At 31.2% G+C, this 18,054-nt stretch overlaps 1 protein-coding gene across 3 annotated transcripts in view; it reads left to right on the plus strand.

Moving 5' to 3' along the window:
* LOC128996844 (lachesin-like) overlaps window positions 1-18,054 on the plus strand; it is a 117,572-nt gene that overhangs the window by 73,442 nt on the left and 26,076 nt on the right. The window lies entirely within an intron of this gene.

The following is an 18,054-nucleotide window of genomic DNA, read 5'->3' on the forward strand; positions in this document are numbered from 1 at the left end:
ATTTCACGAATTTTGGTAAGTTAATCAAAGATGTTTATAGAAAGTGTGTAAATATGGCTTTAATACTCGTTGCTTAAGCTATTCAAACAGCAAATACACTTAAAGTGTGTAAAACAAGTATTTTTGGAAATGAATATGCCTACTCCTCCAATCAGTTTATGTTCCATAAGATGATTCATGACATTGCATAATGACTGAAATAGGTTGGTAAAGTTCGTTGCTAGTTAAGGCTTGAATAATTGTTTTTAAATTAAATGTTTTACACTCGCACTTTAAAAAGTAGCAATAAGTAAAAAGCAAAGACTTAAATATAAACGGGATGCTCGATAAAATTATTTCAATATTACGTAGTACTAATTTTTTTTTATGTAGCGAAAACTGCAGCGCTGTTGCGATTCTGAGTAATAGAAGAGTTACATATTTTAGTTACAGTTAGTTTTTAGTTACATATTTTAAAAGAAAAATACAAATATTATTGCATAGTTATCAGAATATTTTTGAGTTTCATTCAATTCATTTTTATGTTGGTGGAGTGAAACTTGTTACTTCTAAATAATGGTAACGGTTGTACACATGCAATAGTAAAACAATAGTAAATAGCTTAAGAGATAACTTGCAAAGGTGAACGATGTACAAAAATATTGTCACTTTAAGCTGGTTACTATTTTGATTGTGTTTAAAGGTGTTGAATAAATAGGTCAAACAAAAGTGCAGATATTGTTTGGACATTTAATTTCATCTTGCAGAAACTATTTTTTTACATTACTTAAAAAAATCTGGTTGTCCATCCACTTAAACAATTTATTGCCTTATACTTAATTTGTTAATATACCTCAAATTTGTCTGGTTATGATTTCACTCTAAGTGTAACTAGATTAAATTCGTTTTTGAGGTAATAACTATGAAATATTCATTTCTATATTTACCAATGGTGAGCTTTGGTAACTGTAAGACGTATTAAAGCCAGCTGGAATTTCTCTTAAGTATTAACTGAATCCTATGAAGCTGGGACCGATGCTACCCTCCTAATAAAACACAACTGTGGCTGCGCTTAAATTACAACACCAGATGGCAAAGAGCGGTTTATCAGACGCGTCTGGCAGCGATCCTTCATCCTTCATCCTTCATTTGATGATTGAAAAATGAAAAAGATTCTTAAGTATACATTTCATTGGTCTATTAAGTGTGTTCACATTGGTAAACATTAAAGCAAAGTTTTTGGCCGTTGAAACTCACAAGAGACAAATAATAGCCCCCTAGAATGTCAAATTAAATTAAAGTCAAGTTCTTTAGCTGCAATATAAAAATAATATAAAACTATTATACAGACTATACCTCCAACAAAGTAAATAAGTAAGGATACTGAATGGGTGTGTTTAGCTAACAGGTTAGTCATTGGACTTCGGTGCGAGAAGGGCGGGTTCGATTCACGGCATATACAAAATCTTGTGGAAAAATGTACTACTTTCCCTGTGTTCGATTTTCCTCCATGCAAATTTCTATTGGTGTAAATACCATGAAATAATATTTAAACACATAACTTACGTCTTACGTCATACTGATGCAAAAACAGCCGTGTTTAACGGAATGCGTTACGAGTTTAGATTAGGTATTTTACTCCCTAGGGAGTAATCGCCTTTTTAGTCCCCAGGGAGTAAAAGTCAACTGTTGTAAAATTTCGATTGCAAGAAAGCGCATGGATCGACATTATTTATCAATTGATTAGGTTATGTTTTTCTTATTGTTACATTCTTTTCAATAGTTCGACATGTCGATGGTATAATGTACACAATCGTAATAGACGAAATTATTTAATCACTTACTAAACAGCTGCTTATTAACATTAGCAGTATTATTGAAAACAGCTGAAAATTGTTTTGAGAGGTTATCTTTACATGAAATGTATTTTATTTTTCTAGCTCAGTTTGTTAATTAATTATGCGATACGACGAATATATAGTTCAGCACACGGGAAAAAAGTATATTTTTAAACCTTGCTCATTTTCCGAATCTGAAACTTAAGCTCGGGTCAAAAAGAGTCAATTTTCGCTACACTACTGTGAAATGACCTGTTTTCGTTTCATGTTTATCACCTGCGAAAATTAATTCATCATTACATTGTTTACTACGACAAAATAATGTTTCCTATGCGAAAGTTATGTTTACTATCTTTTTTGGATTTAGCCGACGTAAACAAAAAAGATTTGTAATAGTTTTTTTTTCAATTGTTTTAATTTTCAACTACCAAAACTGTACAACCAAAGTAAATATTACCTTAAATTTAAGTTACAGGCCTTACATGAAAAATGCTATGACATTTTTTTCAACAAAATAATTAGTTTTTGTAGTGTAGATTCAAAGATTTTATTAGGCCATTAAGTTTGTACAATAGGCTACGTCAAAGTACAATAAAAATGCAATAAAACTAAATATAAAAAGTAAAACAACCAGACAAAACTGAAAGTCCAAACAGCAAACCATGCAAAGGTAAATAAAAATTAGGCATACCTTTTTGTAGTGTAGCGAAAAGTAACTTTCAAAACACGAGTGAAAGTGGGTCTATACAAATTTTCGAGCATTTAAAGTGCTCAATAAATCTCGCACTTCAAACATGATATCAAATATGTAATAACTCACTTTCTACTCTAGTTATGAAATATACGTCATAGTGATGAAATATACTATTCTACTATTCTTACAAGTAAGTGCCTAGTATTAATCCTACTTACATGTTGATTGTTTATACGTTTAAAAACAATCCTTAGCTTTTCACTTTTTCCCCTGCAAAAAAAAAATAAACACGTTGCATTTTGTCAGCAGCAGGCGCGGCTGTTAACAGCTTCATAACAGCAACAAGAGCGTATCAATCGCGAGTTTATTGTCCATTTATCTCGGTCAATAGCACATGCTGGCCACCTGCTGCCTGTCTTCAGCTACGTCAACTCTGTAACAAGACCTCATCAAATGTTTATGGTCAATTATTGCGTGATTTACTACCACTTCTTCTGTCACTAGGTGCAACTATAAATGGATAGGTGAATAAAATAGGTATCAGCAAACTGACTACTTTATTTCAAAAAGCTCAACAACCCTTATAATGGGTAAGTGGTAGAAGTGACTTTGTTATTTTAAGGGTAAAGTAAAATATTACAATAACTTTTGAACGGTAGATTTATAGGATTGGGGTTGTACCATTTTTCAGGTAATGTATGTTTGAAGAAGGATATTAAAGCATTTAATCTTTTTATAATAATACTAAATGTAATGAGGAGAACATATAATTAGGGTTTGTCATTTAAAACAATTCTCGGTCAACAATTCGTTTTACAGTTTTGAGGGTTATATTAAGTAGAAATATGTCGATGGCTCTCGAGGCAATACACTTACCAGCGGGCCGGGCTGTTAGAGGGTAAGCTGTGTTATGATCAATCTCATGGCGAGATTTAGTGTCAGACGTGAAATACTTCTTAGTCTGTAGAGTTATTTGCTCTTTCAGTGCTATTATCTTAAAGAAATAGAATGGGCCAATTATATATACAGTAAATTGCTCTGGCTTTCCCCCTCGTAAGATTCATTAGTTTAGATTTTTTGTCAGCAATATTATTTTTTGTGCTATAATAGAGCCAAAAGATACAAACTAAAGAAAAATAACGTTATTAATATACTATCAGAGTACCCGCCCTTCGTACAGGGTTGGCGTATAAGTATAAAATGCTTATTGTAGTTATACTCGTGCGTTGCGTTTGCAATGGGAGAGGACACGTTTTAATAAAATTTGGTTTACTATAACTTACGGCGTACTATAGGATAGCACATCTACCATAGTCATAATGTTCTACCATTGCACCTAAGCAATGGAAAAAAGTAAAGTACCTACAATTTTTTGTTGCTGCTTGGTTCAAATAAGCTTTTATCGTAAATGCAAAAAGAATTAGTAGTACTACACCCTGTCGATAAACCTTATAATCTTTTAATGCTATTAAATAGCATAGAACCAACTTGTGTTGTTGAAACAGCTGGCAAAATTATTTGATTCCTTTTAACTATAAATACTCATAAGGTTAACATGGGGAACTCTAGAGCAACTGGGGCGGAGCCCGAAAGGAATTTTGAGATAATAATATGTCTATATAATGTGAGCTATCATCATGCCAAATTTCAACCCAGTCCGACCAGTTGTTAATGAGTGAATGAACTTCAAACAAACCAAGAAACAAACAAACAAACAAACAAACTTTTACATTTATAATATTAGTAAGATAAGTAACCCTGGTAGTTAATATGGAATTGGAACGTTGTGCCCTAAACATAATTTCTAACTTCCAACCGAATTTTACTGAACATGATAAATTCTCTGAAATTAGTGTTTGAAACTGCGATAAAACACATTTGTCTTTAATTAAATATACGACATAATACAGTATAAAATTATAGGCCAAGTTCAAATATAATTCCTCTAAAAATAAATAAATCTACTGAATAAATGTTGACACAAGACAATCATCAGAATTCTTAGCTATTTTGAAAGCTTAGTATTAGGTTTAACATAGGCCTCTGTTGCCTAGGCATTTCCCTCAGTAAAACTGACAACTAAACAATGTAACTGTTGTGGTTAGCATTTAAACCATAAAGAGCATTTAGATGGTTTTGCAGTTCATTAAATTGTTCTCCTGCTAAATACCTTTATTTCCTAAATGCTGTGCAGTTGTGAGAGTTTCAAAGTCGGGACGAAACTAGCCACCATGTAAAGTGGTTTTCGGCGTCGGCGACTGCGACTGAGAATCGAAAAATATATTATCTTGTTGTCTCTGCTTGGGACGTGCTTCGTTTACAAAGAGCGGCGATCTCTTTGAAAATATTGCTTCAAGTTTACATCTTCTTTCTACAGAAAAGTTCCCTTCCTGTTAAGTTCGTTTTCAAAGAGACGGAGATTCTTGTTCGTAATAGAAAAGGCCTGAAGAAAATGTGTTATAATGATTAAATCGCTAATAGGGATACTGAATACAAATGTCAATTCGAAGCAATATAACTTTGCCTTTACTTTATTAACCGACTTCCCCGGTTAATAAAGTAAAGGCAAAGTTATATTGCTTCGAATTGACATTTGTATTCAGTATCCCTATTAGCGATTTAATCATTATAACACATTTTCTTCAGGCCTTTTCTATTACGAACAAGAATCTCCGTCTCTTTGAAAACGAACTTAACAGGAAGGGAACTTTTCTGTAGAAAGAAGATGTAAACTTGAAGCAATATTTTCAAAGAGATCGCCGCTCTTTGTAAACGAAGCACGTCCCAAGCAGAGACAACAAGATAATATATTTTTCGATTTTTCGACCTTAATCAGAGATTGGCATTATAGTGGTATTAACGAGTATCTTTAAAAAGATTATAACGCATTTAAATGTTTCTAACTTTGAAAAGTAACGTTTTAATACTAAACTAGCTTCTTTTCCCTATCACAATATCAAACTAAATTATTTTCCTATTCATATAGAACATTTGTGTGTGTTATTTTCATAATGCATTTATTCTGAAGTAAACATAAAATACAAGAAAATATTTCCTTTAATATAAAACAAAACAGTTCAGTATGTTTTTTATATATTTATGTTATCCAGCTACAATTTATTGATTTTCAAAATACACACACAATATTTAATTTCAATCATATTTGCAGTTTGCAAACTGCAAATATGATTGAAATTAAATATTGTGTGTGTATTTTGAAAATCAATAAATTGTAGCTGGATAACATAAATATATAAAAAACATACTGAACTGTTTTGTTTTATATTAAAGGAAATATTTTCTTGTATTTTATGTTTACTTCAGAATAAATGCATTATGAAAATAACACACACAAATGTTCTATATGAATAGGAAAATAATTTAGTTTGATATTGTGATAGGGAAAAGAAGCTAGTTTAGTATTAAAACGTTACTTTTCAAAGTTAGAAACATTTAAATGCGTTATAATCTTTTTAAAGATACTCGTTAATACCACTATAATGCCAATCTCTGATTACGGTAATAAAATAACACTTAACGCATAACTATGAAAAACACATGCAGATTAACACCTTTAGTTATAGATAGTCACCTGCAATATGGACACCCTCTTTCAATTCTGTATAAAAAATCATCATAGAGCCGCGCCGACTTAAAATACGTGAGCTTGCCTAATACAAAAGTTTACTTTATTGAAATTATTTCATTCTTTTTAGAGCGTTTGAAGTCGGTTGTATTTTTTTACAAAAAGAAATTATTTCATGATTTTTAGTGACTGTATAATTTTTTATATATCAATCACTTGAGGTTTTTTGATAAGCAAAACTGTTTGAAACAATCAAAAGTTCCACAGAACAATAATTATTTTAAAACTGCTTGAGTCACCTTTTGAGGTTACATAATCATTGGTTATGAAAATAAACATTTTTAGATATTCCTTAAGAAAGAAAGAGTTGTCCATTACATTAGGCCTGATGAAAAACTAATTGTCTTTTCTAGATACATTGAAATGTCAGACATCATCGTTTCCTGCAATCGGTGTACTTCTACATTATAAAAAGAAATACAGTAACGTCTCAAGCCTTTTGGAACAATATGAAAGTTATTCCTCAGCTACCAGCACTAAACAATCTCTCAAAAGTGGAAAAATTGGTCGTTAACACGTATAGTACCTTTGGAAAATATTATATGAAAGATTGGTTCAGCTAAAAGTGGTGTAAGTCATGTAGGGGGTTTTGTTTGAACAAGATATAGCCTAGTCGAAATTGCAAATCATCTTCCCCTAGGACTTTCCGAAGCAGGCATAATAGTACTGATATGATAATAGTAACTGGGTAGAGAATATTAATAAACATTCCACATCTGCAAATGCATGTTTAGTAATTAAAATATTTAACACTTTTAAGACAATTGACGATTATGCACTGTCACACTTCTTAGGTCGTGTAAGGAATAATTGCATTTAATTTATATTTAGACCTGTTTTACGAATGCTTTGGTTTTCACAATACACCTTTATTTGTCGATATCATACAGCTATTCACTGAAACATATATGTTTTTGTAAGTCAGAATATTCAATACTAAAAACAGAATTACTGTATACACAAATCAGGTCAAACGTTAAAATACATTTTCTATAGTAACTGTTCTATTTCTAATCCAAGAATATTAAACACACATCTTGTTTCAACAAACTCTATTTCAAAACTAAACCAATGTTTACAAAAACATGTTTACAAAAATCATCTGTCAACAAAAGATATTTAAACACAAATAAATCATATGACTAGAAGAACAGACTTTATTACAACAGTAACCAAAACAAAAAGCATTTTTCTCAATGTAATTAATTTAGGCTTCATGGCAAGAAATAGTTTATTGATCAATATGAAGCAACTGTTTCATGAAGAATTGTCTGTAGCTTCATTTAAATGGTTTCAACTAACAGCTGTAGGAATGTTATTATTATTTATTGCCTTCTCTGCACAAATGTAAACAATCTGCACAAATGTAAACAAAATAAATGTTGAATATTTAAGGTTTTCAGAATTTTTCACCGAAACTAATATTATACTTAAACATAATATATAAGGTACCAAATAGAAGCTCTCCTGGTTATTTTGGTGGTGGAACCACACTGATCGGTAAAAGAATCACAGAGAAATTGGTGAACATACATAGAAAAAAAAAACATCGCCACAGACAAATTGAGAACCTCCTCCTTTGTTGGTAGTGGGGAAGTCGGTTAAAAAAAAATAACACTTAACGCATAACTATGAAAAACACATGCAGATTAACACCTTTAGTTATAGATAGTCACCTGCAATATGGACACCCTCTTTCAATTCTGTATCAAAAATCATCATAGAGCCGCGCCGACTTAAAATACGTGAGCTTGCCTAATACAAAAGTTTACTTTATTGAAATTATTTCATTCTTTTTAGATCGTTTGAAGTCGGTTGTATTTTTTTACAAAAAGAAATTATGGTTTAGATGTATTTGATAGTGAATATTTCAATAAAGTATTTTACGCTGAACGAAGTTATTTTTTTTAGTTTCATTGTTATTAATAGTATGATGCATATGATGCTACAACTTATAGTATTTATAAAAAGAAAATATATTTTTTCTTTTCCAACCTTACACATATAACGATATTGCTCACGTTTAAGAGGTAACTCATAAGGTTACTCTTTTCGACCCAAACTCAAGTTTCACGACCAAGGCAAAGCCAATGTTAGAAAAAGAGCGAGGGTTGAAAACACAATTTAACCTCGTGATATTAACTATATTTTTCATCATATTATAAGTGATTCAATAATTTCGTCTATACGATTGTATTAGTCTAGTGTAGATTATAATCTTGGAAACCAATCACAAGAAAGCAAACTAAGCTACAGCATAAGAATAGATTGATACATTATTTTGATACGCAATTGCTTACAATCAAAGTGTACGACTGAACTTTACTTCGTAGGGAGTAAAAGAGCCACTTTAGACCCGTAACTCATGTATTAAAAACAGCTGTTTTTGCTGCAGTAAAACATATGATTACTATTTTAAGAAAAGATCCTACAGTCCACAAACATGTGTTCTTGTATGATTTCGCATGAGGCACATGTTATTGTCGCCCCCAGGTGCGGCTTTTAATAATATCCAACGCCGCAGCACATGCAGCCATAGGACATGCATATAAATACGCTACTGAGGAGTTCAGTGGGTTTTCTGTTAAATCAACGTGGGGAACAACTTTTGATACACCATTGATAATATAGTGTTCATGTCCATTACAACCTATTGCTTCCTTTTGTTTTATCTTCTATTGTAATCTTGTTTTGTGGCTAAGAGCACAGACCTTTCGTCCGAGAGGCTCAATTTCAAATCCCGCATTAACAATTATTTCTATCAATGGTAAAAGCCTAGACTTTTTTGGTTAGGAGCCTAGCTTAAGGTCAAAGTATCAAGAAAAGACAAAGAATCGGTTTTTAGGCGAGGCTGACTAACACAGTATTTGGGAATTGTTTCCTCTTTTAATCACGTAACTTTATACTACCGATTATTGTATGTAAACATAAACTCCTTTCGAAGTTGTTTGTGAAAAAGTCTGCCTAAACTTAATAAAGTGCAACAACAATTATTAGTTACTAACCTTGGTCTTAAATTTTGCTGAATTGCGTTTTTTTTACTTGGTAGATTTAAGATGGTGTAAATTCTATGACAAATTCGTAGATACAAAATTAAATAGTCCATGTTCATCGATAACAACGGTCTATTGATGGATGAAAAGATATAAATCTGAGAATGACTGATACCTTAACCTACATTTGAACGTTTTTATGTTTATAAATCGGTATAATTATGTTTGATGTCTCCGCTAGTTCCACACAGATATATCTCCGTTTAACAACAGCATCAGCTGTTGCGGTAATATAACTCAGGATAACTTCCTCGCTGAATCACACTGTCTGACTGCGACTTATTAAACCATATTAAACACAAGAATAATCAGTTTACATGGTTCATTGAAATGACGAAAAACATGTAATTTATATATACTCGCTACCTGTAGAATTGTTGTGTTTTAATACAAGTAGAAAAATATTGAAAAAGAACAGAAGTAAGAAATTATTTATTTACAATTTTACAAATGACATTATGTGGTACATAAACTGCCGTTGAATGTTTGGAACTTCATTACATAACACATAGAGTGTATCGTGGCTTGAATATAGCGTAGTTTTCTTGTTAACGCATACCAAAAGGAAAAAACTAAATAATTAACAAAATAAAGGTGATATCTTCATTACGTTCATATGATTCACTAAGGTTACTATTACCTCAATGCTATTACTAACTACTACTACTACTACTACTACGTAACGTGTATATTAATACAGCTATTGGATGCAGTTGTACACAATACAATTGTTTAAATGGAAATATGTACACTGATTGCAAACACTTAGTTTATTTGGGAAGGATACTGATAAAAAATACAAAATTTTAATAAATAACTTCTTAATCAGCAACGTGTTATCAATTCTATGAAGATTAAATACAAATAAGTCTAATAACGCATGGATCCTTTATTTACACCTATACTGTTCTGATATATATATACAAACTAGCTGTAACCCGCGGGCTTTGCCCCGTTTAACTTCTTAATTTTAAAGATTATCTCGTTCGCATGGCTCAATCACGTCCTGGTTGAAGTTTGTTTGCTACGCTCACTCACTTTTAGGTTGGAGCTCGTTCGCTACGCTAACTCGCCTCCAGGTTGAAGTTCGTTCGCTACGTTCACTCACCTTTTGGTTGCAAATTAGCTGTTGTCATAAATGTAAAAGAAATAATAGTGCTGCACCCTGTTGGTAATCCTTGTAACTTTAATGCTATTGAACATCATAGAACAGAACCAACTTGTTTAATTGAAACAGCTGTTAAGATTCAATAATTCCATTTCTCATAAGGTTAACATGGGAAACTCCAGAGCCACTGGGGCGGAGCCCGAAAGGATTTTTGAAATAAGAATATGCCTATATGTTAATCGGGAATGTGAGCTATCATCATGCCAAATTTCAGCCCAATCCGACCAGTATTTTTCGCGTTCACTTGTCACAAACATCCAAACTTTCTCATTTATAATATTAGTAGAAAGACATAAAAATATGAAATTGTTTACACATTTTATAAGGTTAAAGAAAACAATGCATGAATTACATTTGACTTTACAATAAACTACATTTTAAATTACACATTTTCTTGGCCTAACTACAAACCGTTGGCCTAACTATCCACCCACAATAGGTTAAACAAAGATAATTTAACTTTTTGACAATTACTTGTTAACAACAGACAAAATACGTTATATATACAAATAGTATGTACACAGTGTAGTTTGGTCTTAGTGTTATACTATGTAACATCATAGTTTGAAGTGGCTTGGTGTAATGTATCATTAAAAGTAATACAATTTAGCATAATATTTCACATTAAAACTAAAAGATTTGAGTATTTTAATTGCTTAAAACCCAATTAGTTAAATTTCAATGAATTCCCAGTACACCTGTCAAATATATGATGACAAATGTTCTTGGGTCTGTCCGTTTTACTAGTGAACCCGCTTGTTCGACAATGCTGGTACTGCAGAACATTACAGGAAATTCTCGATGGTGAACTAAAATATCGTCTGTCTGTATGAAAAATTTACTTTTATTTCATAAACTGAACAAATTGGTGAAACATTTTCAGAGAAATATTTTCGTGAGGTTGCAAATATAAACAACACGAACATTGGGTTGGGTCATTGTGCACTTTATTTCTTAAACTATACAATAGAATTTTCTGGGTTTACAAATAGTTTAAAGGTTTTTTGTCCAACGTTGTACGACATTTGTATGCCTTTGTAAAGCACTTTTATGTGGTGTTTTATAAATTTTAGTAAGTATCCAAGCTTTAACATCAGAGTGTTGGCAGATATTTTTTCATAATTTGTCTTTACGTTTTGCTTGTTAGTGCCCATACAAAAACAAAAATTCCAATAAGGGGAAAGTTTCTTAAAAAATAGAAAATATCATTTACAAATCAATATATTATATTACATTACCTATAATGTATTTCTTTACTGTAAGTTTTAAATACATCCAAAAAGCTACACGATACAGAGTTCTAAAACAACCCACCAAACAAATTGGACCCATTTACTTTTAGAAAATTTAATGAAATGCAGTGGTATGATTTTCTATTGTTTCTGACATATTTATACTCATCATATCAGGGTCGTCATAGAGCCAGAAGCATGGTATTGGTCATCTATCACAGCCAATAGCGTGTGTCTGTCTGCTGCAGTCTTTATCGTCCAATAACATCCAAGAGTCAATTTGACGATTTATTTTATGGACAGTTTGACTGTAATAGGTAAAAAAATGTTTTTAGTTTAGTCTTTGATTGAAATTTGAACCTAGTACTGTGAAATATCACGTTCTGGTTTACTTACTATTTAGCATAGCTAACTTACACCGCGTTGCAAAAACAGATTACATTATTTTATAGGGCTATAGGTGGAACGTAAAATCCTAATTTCATAGATACATTTAACAGAACACATTCAAGTTTTTGCATACGTAGGCAAATTGTCTGTGTAATCGTTGAAGTGTCCAAGTGACTAACTCGTATAACCAATATATTGTAATTTCAATTTTATTTAAACTCGTTCAACTTCAGTTTATCTCCATGTTTCACTAGAGGTGGTCAAACTAAGACATATAAGGTTAAAGCAATTTGTAAACCAAGTTGACATTTTATCGTGTTTTTCTTCTTTTTGTGGCACTGAGCTAAGTTATTGAAATTATAAATTTACTGTAGACATTGACGTTTTCCTTCAGGATTGGTAATACAGTAAGAAAATTCTTTGTTTGAAGTTCATTGTTCATGTCATGACTTTTTCGATCTGGACTCTCTAACTAAATTTCGAGTCTTGAATTGTGATTTTGGCTTTTTGACTGAAAAACATATACAGATTTATCTTAACTTATAAATTGCTGCGGAAATGATTAGAACGTTTAATGTTTTTCATAGCTAGTTAGATACATGGATACAAGTTTTGTTATATAATTATCTATGCGGTATGAGGCTTAACCAGTTCAAATAAATAGTATTCAACAAACGCAATGGAAAAATAATTGCAATTTCCGAGGTTTACCCTCCCAAATGTTTTCATACTAATGTAATATGAATCGTGTTATTATCTAAAAATAATACATGTCACGACAACGTAAGAGTAATAAATTGAAATTTCAAGTTGGCAAAACTTGCACAAAAATGCAATTTTTATTCTCCTCTGTCTCAGGCAAATCCATGTGTACCAAACTATTAAAGTGGAATGTTATAAAATTTTAATAATATTGTTTGGTAAAACCTATGGAGAGCGGAAAATGTGAGCTGTAAACGGTTAGTTAGCATTGTATTGTCCACTACAAAGATGGTCCCTAGGGTGCAATACTGTGGTTGGGATTGGAAACGAGTTTATTGGGCTGTCTCCTTTGTTTAATTAGCTAAACATTTATGCTGTAAAATCTGTATTTTTATTCTATTAAATTTTCAGTACACTGCTAATTCCAGTTGTAACTACATTGGAACATCTAAAGGAGAAATATATACAAAAATTAATCGTGAAAAAATCGGATTTTTGTTAGAAAAATGTATGCAAAAATACAAATTTTAATTATGATGATTGAACTATGTTAACGATATTCTAATGTATCATTAATTTAATTAAGAACTCATATATTTAGTATAGCTTTAATTTGCGAGTTGAGTATCGAAATTAATATTTATACAGGCCTAATGTCAGTTTTGACTGTCAGAAGATTGGTGAGAGCTTTAAACTAACCCCAGCCGCTTCTATGTGATTGATGATGCAAATAAGTTCCCTTATTGCCCACTTCCTCTGTGTAAATGTTACAATCGCCTTCAGTAACCATAGTATTGTGTGCGTAGCACGAGTAGTACAAACTGTAATGATTATAATTTACTTTCAATATTTAATGTTACATTCACTCTAGCTTGCAGGTATCTAACACTATTCTACAAAGATTATAAATTCCCCTTGATTGGTCACGTTGAAGATCATAATTAATTTAATCCAGAAAAGTTTTATAATTTTTAAATGTTCAAACAGAATTTTACATCTTTTCCAGAGCTAAGTTAAAACAGCTAGTTATTAACTTCAATATATTCTAATTGACGTTGATATTGTTATGACCAAGTAAACGCAAAATAACAAAACACATTTTCTTCAATAATAACAAACTTACATAGCCATATAAATGTATTAGTCACCATATTGGGCCTGGCAGTTAGATCACAAAAACTTATAACACATCGAAATAATAATCAAACGTGAAAATTATTTTAAATTTCCTACAGACTTGAACATCCTACAATAAAATAAGTAACGATTGATAACTACATGCAGCCTAAATATTTTTAAATAGTTCATTACACAAATATTATAAATCTATATAGAGTCTAGTGTATATTTCAATGTTAGTTTTTATGTTCTTTCAAATCCAATATTTAGGTAGGAGTTTATTAAAATATTCATAGTGTAAAAGGACTTTACTTCTCGTTTCGTAAAAAATAACTGTATTACGGAATTCCCATTTATTCAGGTGTTTAACGTCAAATATTTAGGCAAATTCCTTGAACTATGAACTACAAACTTATTGATTATACAGCTTATGTTAACTTACTTTTAAACAGCTTATAATATGTAGTTTGGATCTATTTAGTTTTGAGTTTTGAGTTTCTGTTTAACAGTTATGTTGTAAAATGCAGTGGAAACTTAACAAAATATTATATGTTTTACTCCTGAAATTGCGTATAGAATAAACGAGTCTGTAATCTTTAGTTTTTTGTTTTGTAGATGGATTTATTATCTTTGGAAGGAAAGTGTTATATTTATTCAGCGGAAGTTGACTATGAGGAAACTTATTTGTCCGATCAATCAACATGAAGCCTCTGGGGTTAGTTTAGAGAGCTCTTCAATCTTCTGCAGACCAAAATTTTCATTGAAAAGACAAATAATATTTTAACTAATATAAATAAGTTCTCCTAAAACTCACATCTTTTAAAAAACACTTGTAAAATTAACATTGCTACATAATGAAGGTTAATTTTTAAGGCATAAAATAAAATTCTCTATAATTGATGTTGAAAAAATTAGTGATTAATATTTAAAATTTGTAAACCTTCCATGAAGTTAAAAAAATAAGTATGCAAACTGTGTATAACACAATTAATTTGTATCAAGATAAACTTCACTAACATATTTTTAATTATTTTTTTATTTATTTATCTATTTATTTATTTATTTATCTGTTTATTTATCTATCTATTTATTTATTTATCTATTTATTTTTTTTTATTTTTATATGTATATATATATTTTTTATTCAAACGGTAATAACTATTACAGCGAATAAGAATTAGTAATATGGCACATGTGTGCAAGATGGCTAATAAGCCATTTGTATTACAATTAATAAAATAAATAAATAGATCAAAATTACAATACAATAAATAATTGATAAACACACAGTAATTACTGAACTAACAACTATAAGAGCGATGACTAGATTGATCATTGCGCAGATTCATTACTTCACTCAAAATATATAATGATCAACAACCGTGTTGGAAAGAATTTTACTAAAATAGCATATAGCAATTTTACATTTAAGTACATAAGTAATTTGTAAGCAATTCGAATAAGTAATAAAGTAAAGCGTTATCAATAAGATTCAGTAAGATTTAGCGGGAAAGTTATGCAGAGTTATTACCGCAACAGCTGAGCTATGTTGTTAAACGGAGACATATCTCTTTAGGCTGGTTTATATTGTAGAAGTTAAAACTACACAAGGATGATTGTTGAATCATCCTTGATTTATATTCATGAACACTTTTCATACTTAAACATTTATTCATACCCTAGTTCAATCTGCAAACAACCTCAATATATTGGATAAAACATTTATGGCAGTGTCATTCATGTATTTGCTATTGTGAACTAAACGTTATAAAAAGAATAAATTTACAACAATGACCTCGTGAATTACCCTTCTTCAATGCGTTAAATTGTTTTTGTCATCATCAAGGCTGATACTAGACTAAAGCTGGGTTTTCCTAGACGCGGAGTCGGCCAGCGGAGAGCGGACAACGGAGAGCGGAATTGAAATTAACATGGCATTCCGCTCCGCTGCTAGGAAAACAGTAACACTAAATTACCTAAGACAAGCTGAGTCCGCTCTCCGTTGTCCGCTCTCCGCTGGCCGACTCCGCGTCTAGGAAAACCCAGCTTAAGAGAGCGAAAGGGGTGTTTTGTTGAAATACCATTGGTCACTAAGTGGCCAAGTTTATTTTATTCTTTTAGTAATAATAAATAAGCAATTCTTTGTTTTTCGTGAAATTAATGTATGTAGCCTATACAGTGTGTAAATAAAGTCTGGCACACATTTTTTTATCTTTTTTTCTATAGTAGATAAAAGAAATCAATTTGCAGGACTGATTAATAACAAATGTTAGGCACTTTTTACAAATTTTTAAAATAAAAATTCCCTTAAGGGCAAGGGGGGTAGGGGGTAACTAAAAATTTTCAAATGACAACCCCCATCTTGTGACCCCTCATTTTAAAGGTCATTGAAAGACAAATCCAAAGATGTGTCTGAAAAATTTTTTTGCACCCTATCCAAGATGGCGGTTCAAAATGTACTTAGGGTTGAACGGGTAAATTAGGTATGGCGCACATTTCTTATCTTTTTTACTCTTTGTAGATAGAGGGAATTAATTTGCGGGATTGAGTAAGAACAAATGTTTGGCACTTTTTCATAATTTTGAAAAAAATTCCCCTTAAGTCAAGGTGGCATAAGTTATATTTGTTAAGTCAAGTTAAGGCAAGGTGGGGGTGGGGGGTAACTAAAAATTTTCAAATTACAACACCCATCTTGTGACCCCTCATGTTAAAGGTATTTGGAAGACAAATTTAACGATGTGTCTGAAAAATTTATTTTTTGCATCCTGTCTAATATAGCGGCTTAAAATGTACTTAGGGTTGAACGGGTGAATTAAGTCTGAATCACATTACAATTTTTTTCAGACACATCGTTAAATTTGTCTTCCAAATACCTTTAAAATGAGGGGTCACAAGATGGGGGTTGTCATTTGAAAATTTTTGGTTACCCCCCACCACCACCCCCCTTAAGGGGATTTTTTTCAAAATTATGCCAAAAATTGCCAAACATTTGTTCTTACTCAGTCCCGCAAATTAATTCTTTCTAATCTACAAAGAGTAAAAAAGATAAGAAATGTGTGCCATACCTAATTTACCCGTTCAACCCTAAGTACATTTTAAATCGCCATCTTGGATAGGGTGCAAAAAAATTTCAGACACATCTTTGGATTTGTCTTCCAATGACCTTTAAAATGAGGGGTCACAAGATGGGGGTTGTCATTTGAAAATTTTTAGTTACCCCCTACCCCCCCTTGCCCTTAAGGGAGTTTTTATTTTCAAAATTTGTAAAATGTGCCTATCATTTGTTATTAATCAGTCCCGCAAATTGATTTCTTCTATCTACTATGGAAAAAAAATAAAAAATGTGTGCCAGACTTAATTTACACACTGTATAATTAGCAAAGGTATCAGTAAAATGTTCAAAACTTAACAGGTGTCCCATACTTGAAATTGGTTTAATAAGTGGCAAATTATACACTGAACAATTAAATGAACAACCCGCATGGATTTTATGCTGGTTCATCAAGATTTAAAAGTTCTAATAATCTATCTATTCTTCTGATAAAGGTACATTTAATCATGCAGAAAAAAGTTTTACATTCAAGCCGATAGGCTGGTTACGTTTGTATTTTTGTAAGATAAAAGAAAACCACAGTTTTATTTCTATAAAGAGTGTGTGTTATAGAACGTCAACATATTTAATAAAAACACAATTAAATAATGGTTTCAGGAGGTTTTCAAGAATATCAAAGACCATTAGGCTTGAAAAAAATTATTTCCCCTCAAAGTTCAATTGAAGAAAATTGAAGTTCTAGTTAAGACAGATTCTAGTATTTTTTTTTAGTTCATCCATTCGTAGGGTCACAAATTTAATCAATTTTATCCACAATAGTGTTGGTGAGTAAGTAAATAAATATAGAAATCAACTACTATCTTTCATGTTTAACATGTAAAAAAATGCAATAAAAAGTATCGTACATACGGTGAACTACACAATGCTTTATGAAATTTATAATCACATCCCTGAAAATGTGTAATAACATAGCTGTAAAACTTAAAATAATTGGAATTTTTCAGCGTTTAGCAACACAATTAGCTAGTACACAATGTTTTAAGTTGTTATGCCTGTATTAATTGGCTTTACAATATTTGATTCTGAAACTATTTTCCTTTATCTATAATACTGATTAAAAGTGGTAATTGGACATAGAGGTTTATACAAATTGAAAAAAATATTGTTTGTTTTAAACACTT

This window comes from Macrosteles quadrilineatus, unplaced genomic scaffold (genome assembly GCF_028750875.1).
Source record: "Macrosteles quadrilineatus isolate MER2022 unplaced genomic scaffold, UCM_ALF_1.0 Scaffold_6__1_contigs__length_79288215, whole genome shotgun sequence".
Classification (NCBI taxonomy): domain Eukaryota; kingdom Metazoa; phylum Arthropoda; class Insecta; order Hemiptera; family Cicadellidae; genus Macrosteles; species Macrosteles quadrilineatus.